The sequence below is a fragment of the Ictalurus furcatus genome, chromosome 27 (genome assembly GCF_023375685.1).
Source record: "Ictalurus furcatus strain D&B chromosome 27, Billie_1.0, whole genome shotgun sequence".
NCBI lineage: Eukaryota > Metazoa > Chordata > Actinopteri > Siluriformes > Ictaluridae > Ictalurus > Ictalurus furcatus.
The window spans coordinates 11,243,433-11,249,919 of NC_071281.1; the positions used below are offsets into that span (position 1 = coordinate 11,243,433).

General features: G+C 39.4%; 1 long non-coding RNA gene across 5 annotated transcripts in view; it reads right to left on the reverse strand.

Annotated features, from left to right (window-relative positions):
• The window catches only part of LOC128602871 (uncharacterized), a 67,148-nt gene extending 60,867 nt beyond the window's left edge, over positions 1-6,281 (reverse strand). For all 5 annotated transcript variants that reach the window (XR_008384910.1, XR_008384908.1, XR_008384909.1 and 2 more), the window contains exons 1-2: positions 6,216-6,281; positions 5,966-6,055 (exon numbers count right to left, since the gene is read on the reverse strand). This is a non-coding gene — a long non-coding RNA (uncharacterized LOC128602871). The remainder of the gene's footprint in view (positions 1-5,965; positions 6,056-6,215) is intronic.
• Positions 6,282-6,487: the final 206 nt, after the last annotated feature.

Below are 6,487 nucleotides of genomic sequence, written 5' to 3' on the forward strand. Positions count from 1 at the left end.
CAGCCCTACTACTACTACTACCATTATTATTATTATTATTATTATTATTATTATTATTATTATTAAGAACAGTAGTAGTAGTGGTGTTGTTTTTGTTGTTGTTTTAAATATCGTTGTCACTGCCCTTGCACTTCATCTCTTCTTGTTATTATTATTATTATTATTATTATTATTATTATTATTAAAAGTAATATCATCACTAGTAGTAGAGCAGCAGCAGCAGAAGTGGTATATTATGCATCAGTGTAAATGCATGTAAAAATGCAACAGAGACATTTGGGATGTGTGTAAAAGGAAGTATTTGCTGGAAGCAGATGAGTCAGTGAGTCAGTGTTTCCCCTCCTCTCCTGTGTGCACCCCGCCGCTCGGCCTCCTTACACACGCCACTAGGATTAACTGTGCCGTGCAGACGTGCGGAGCGCGAGCGCGCCCCTTCTCCTCTCCGTCCCCGACAAATCTCCCCGAGGTTTTCATGTTCTGTCTTTTTTTTTTTTTCGTTTTCGTTTTCCCCACTCATCGTCTGCGTTTTTATTCCCTCTCTCTGGCTTGGGCGAGAATCATCTGTATACCGCAGTTTCTCCTGGCTCTTCGTACCGAACAGGGTTTCGCGCGCCGCTTTTGGCTCCCGCTGCGCGCGACGCACTAAAACCCGGCTGATTCTCGGAGTGCGTGGCGCGGAAACCTGCCGCTCTGTGGACGGCCATATAGTTACTGTAGAGACAGTTCTTAACATTTATGTTTTCAGTACACACGTGCGTTCAAGCAGCTTTTATTACTCTACAGCGGTCTGTGAGCGTGCGGCCACAGAGCGTGGAATATATGAACCATATAGCGGTGCTTACACATGCAGCCAAAGGCACTCCAGTCTCACTGCGGAAATCCTGCAAGTTAGCCATTAACTAATAATTTAAAAAAATGAAAACATGTATAGGTTATTAGCATGCTCTACACTGACTGCCAAATTGCCATTCAGTGTTTATTTTAAACAACAGGAAAATCTGCACTAGCCTTACTAACCCATGCATTAAATGTTATTATAATGATTATGATTATACTATTTATTTAATTTTCACATGAAGTACATAGACATAACTATAACCCCCCCCCCCGACTCAGCCGACCCCTAGTAATTTGCATAAAGCGCGCTCCCCCCCCCCCCCCACCCCCCCTTTTTTTAATCGCCGCCAGTCAACGTCCCTGCGCTCGTTTCCCACAATCCCTCACGAATTCATGCGACATTGAGAACAGATCCGGATAGAACGCAAATTTGCTTCCATTTAACGTATACAATAATAAAACACACACACACACACACACACTATGCTCTCTCCCAGCCAGGAGCACCCATTATAACAAATATAAAAAATACTAGGCCTACTGTAAACGTGTAATAGTTTGAGTTAACAAGCACCTCTCTTGCTTTTCTTCACACTTCACAAGTGTTCACGGTAGATCTGTGAACAGCATATGGACACCGAGCTGGTGGTCTGAAATGGTTATGAATTGAAACCTAGGTGATACTAATTAACGACGATAAAGAAATAACGTATTTCTGGCTTGTTAAGGAGTCTAATTCTATGATATCAACATTCAAAACTTTATTTTGTGACGATGAGGTTTTGCATGGCTCAGGAGGATAACTGAGGAACAAACGGGGGCGTTTCTGGAGGGAAAACAAAGTATTAATAATTATTAATGTTTTACAAGTCCTAATACTATTGACGCATGACGTCATTTTATGGGTATAAAGCGCTGCATTGCTTTAGGCAATCTCGTTACAAATTAGTGTTTAAATGTACCTATTTTTTAATAATAATAATAATAATAATAATAATAATAATAATAATTTTAACAGTTTGTTTCAACTGCAAAAGTTTATTTGATTAATCTCTCTCTCTCTCTCTCTCTCTCTCTCTCTCTCTCTCTCTCACACACACACACACACACACACACACTCACTCACACACTTTGAAACACCTCTGCTTTTAAAATTAAAAAGGCGGAACTGAGCTAAAAACGTAAAAAAAAAAAAAAAAAAAGGCAATTATTTAGTGAATACAGGCTGAGAATATGGTTCCTATTTCTCTTTCCTTCTTTCCCCGTTTCACACCTTGAACGAAGTTTATTGTTTCAGTTAACTATCCAACCCGCTCTGAGTAAATTAATTAAAGATGCAGATATGCTGTATGGACTTGAAATGAATCTGCTGAACTTATATTTTTCTCCATGTTATTTCTTTTTATAGCCTACATTTATAACGGAATCGTTCCAAACTCTTTCATAATGATAGTAGAGGTGAGAAAAAAAATATCCTTCAATTAATCGAGTGATTTTTTTATTGATTAATAACGCTGTTTTGCCACAAAGTATCCAAAAGATTTTTTTTTTTAATAAATAAATGAAAAAATAGAAAGAAAGAAGAACCTTTCCCCATGGGCAATGGGTAATCAAAGTCAGAACGGAACAGGACATAAATAAATTAACAACAACAAGAAGAACAACAAAAAGTCTGCGCATTGTACAAAGAGCTGGTTTATAAGATGCGAGTAATAGCTGTGTATGAATATGAATATGTAACTGAGTGTTTGATTCCGGACAAGCCTACAAATCACATAACAACTTGTAGTATATGCGGGTTCTTTTATTTTGTCTTACTCAATATACGATGCTAAGAAAAATCGAATATAAAAACAAACAAACAAACAAACAAATAAATAAATAAACGTGTCTCTATTGGGTTAAAGTCACTACAGAGTGCGTCCAAGTGCGTTAAAGGCACATATAAAACAGCGCAGTGTGGCTTTAGTAAATCTCTAAACTATGGCGAAACACACTTAAATAACTTATTACCGGGCTTCAGATCGCTCCTTGAGCTGTAGTTGGATTACTGGTTAGATTAAACGCCGGGGAGGTGCATGGAGAGGAGTTACTCCACTGCTCTCTTTTCTTTCTTCCACTGTTTATTTCCAGCTCCTCACCATCCCCATGTTCATTTGCTCCCGACTAAAATTATACCCCGATGATTTATCACCTACAAGAAACTTTTCCACCACGTCCACATTTACTGATTCGTACTGAAATGGCAACAGAATTCTATCACAACACAACACAACAAAAATAAGAAGTGGCAGTAGGCCTATAGCTACTTAAGTCATTTTGCGCGTTATTAGATGTAACCATGTAGGCCTAATAACCAAACTTCATTTCAAGTCACCTGACTTCATATTCATTTTAATAGTTTTAGGCTACACAAGACAAATCTATTACCTCAAACCTGACTGTAATTCATTTCTCTTCAGTGAACCTAAATATATAAACAAAACAAGTAAATAAACAGTTAATGAAAGTGTTTATCTCATCTCTAAAAACGTCATTATTTCATTCTTACATTGTCATATGATATAGAATATTAAAATGATCACATCAAGAAAGTAACGGATTTTTTTAATTATTATTATTATTTTCACCTCCCAGCTAATCTTGTTGAATCCGATTACACACTTAACACACTTTAACATCTCAGATACTTATAGGCCTTGAATCCTCAGTAGGCATCCAAATGTGTTGTGACTGTACTGAAGTACTGAAACTACAATAAGTACAGTAAAACACGTTTAAGGCACCGTTTGAACACTTTGTACATATGGATACATATGAATCATACATTTGGTTATCTGGGTGTTAAATAAATAAATAGATAAATAAATAAATAGTGAGTAGTGATAGTGAGTATAATAATAATAATGAGTAGTGTTTTACTGTTCCATTCCCAAACCATGTTTAAAACGGCATTCAAACCATGCATCAAAAATCTATTAAAACATTATATATTAAAACATCTGCTTTAAATGAATCTGCTTATATTAAACATATAGGCTACTTTACCAAATATTTTATGCAAATAAAGATATTAAAATACGTGTATTCAATTTGCATTTTCTAAGGCTGAAGGGAGCAAACAGTGCTCATATAATCTCGGCACACACACACACACACGCACGCACGCACTCTTACACACACAGACACACACCTACTACTACAACTTCTACTACCACGACTAGGCTGCTACTACTACATACCAGACATATTCCTTATTTTATGCAAATCTACAAAAGCTTCTGACCTTCATTTAGTCAGAAGGTCAACGATGCCTTTTAGCTCTGACTTTTATAAGCAGTATATCCCTTACTTGTATTTATTATTTAAGAATGGATAGAATAGCCCATGCAGGGATGTGTACTGCACTACTGTAACATTTCACTGTTAGTCAGGAGTGTTGCTGGTACGAATATTTTATACGGGAGTTTAAAAATAAATAAATAAACACATAAAACAGGCCTCAGGTCAGCAATGGGTTTAATGGTTAGGGTTAGCATCTCTCTCTCTCTCTCTCTCTCTCTCTCTCTCTCTCTCTCTCTCTCTCTTTGAACTTGAAAATAAACTAGAATGATGCTCGAAGCTTCCGCACGCACTCGCACTGAGTTTAAGAGGAGGCTCAACATCCAAACACGGCTGCGACATGAACTAATTATCTTTACTAAAACACTGAAAACACACACACACACACACACACACACACACACACACACACACACACAGAGAGAGAGAGAGAGAGAGAGAGAGAGAGAGAGAGAGAGAGAGAGAGAGAGAGAGCAAGAGCAGACTTTTCGGAATGATCTGAGATGAAATGTGCAGCATTTCATTAAGTTGGAATAAAATGAATGTCTGTGAAAACAGAAGAAGGGAATAAAGATATAAGCGACGAGCTACGAGCCTACACAGCACACACAGGTCTATTTTTTTTTTCTTTCATTCTTTCTTTATATTTTTAAGCTCGTGTGTGTGTGTGTGTGTGTGTGTGTGTGTGTGTGTGTGTGTGTGTGTGTGTGTGTTAGAAGTAAAAGTGAATAAACTCTATAGGAGCAGAGCAAGAGTTTCAGCTGTTGGTTCGGGCTGCTTGTTATCAGCACTAAAATCACGACCACAGGCAGGAAGAGAAAGAGTCTGCACTGCAGAAGTATACACAACAAACCTCACTCTCTTAGTGCTGAATGAACTCTTGCAAAATACAGAATACTCCTCCAGCCTTGCACAGTTCATTTGCGTCCATCTTCTGATGATTGTACTGTAATCTATCAGGTTGAATAATCCTATATTCTATATTAAATCCTAGGTTGTTATTGAAAAATGCCCCCCCCCCCCCCTTGTTCATGTAAACTCTTCCTGGATTGACTCCTAATTATCCAGTGACAGTTGGAAGTAATACTCTAAGCGACTACGTGCGCAGACACTTTGGCTACGTCTCAAACAGCACACCCAGACTCCTAAATAGTGTGTCAAAAATAGTCCGCCGACCCAGGCAACCTATAACCCAGGTTCCGTCCAAACCCGAACACTGCCGTGCTAAACAGTGTGCCACGATCATGCGTGACGTTTTGTATTATTTCTGATAGTACGTAATTCTGTGTAGTGGGTTAGGATGCGGTTTGAGACGCAGCTCGTGTAAGAGCGCTCTTATGAAAAAGAAGGGGGAAAAATGATGATGATGAAGAAGAAGAAGCAACTCACAGACGTGTGTGTGACACTGACGGACGCGCCAATCGCTTGAGACGGACAGATGCTTGGGCGGATCTAATCGAAGGGCACGCGCGCAGCTACGGTCGGGCACGAGCGTCCCGAATCAGCGACACGCCGCTCTTTCACACTCGGCTCTCCCGCGCGGACGGAGCGGACACGTCTCAGTCTCACTCTCATCTAACGCCTCCAGATTTGACCTGGCTTCTTTTCCAAGGCCTCGATTACTCTTTTTTCCCCTTTTATTCCGACCGTGTACTGTCCTGACTGAACGGGGACGGAGGAGAGAAAAAAAACCCAACCAAAACAAACGGGCGAAGACGCAGACGCGGACGTGGACGCAGGCACGTGCGCGTAGAAAGAAGGGAGAAGCAGAAATCTGACAACTCACCGTAATGCATGTTAGAAACAATTCGTGTGTCTATGTCCCTCCATAACACGCTTTGCTTCCAGGGAGGACCTCTCTGATCTGAAAGATAATCTGAAAACGGACAAAACTTATCCACTTCTAGAAGATCTGACAGTGCTACACTAACTTTCTCCTTCAGACAATAAATATCCTGTCTGTCTAGCCTTAATGCTCAAACTATACACAGATGTAATTCTTGATCAGATTTGGAGATTTTTTTTGTAAATCTTACCGTTATTAAAAAGAAAAACAAAAAATAAAATCAAAGTTCCTTTCCAGTCTGCGCAAAAAAAAAAAAAAAAAAAAAGACGCCAAAAAGCTGTTTTGATCAGACATTAGAGGGGGAAAAAAAGGAGTCTCGGAGCGTTAAAGGGGAAAAAGTCGCGGCTGCTTCGGCTTGTTGCTGTTTTTAAATACCTGCTACACAAAGAAGCAGGGAAAAAAGTGCGATTAGCGGCCAAGAAAGTGTTTTTTGGCAGTAGCTTGGCGCTCAGTGCGCGCGCA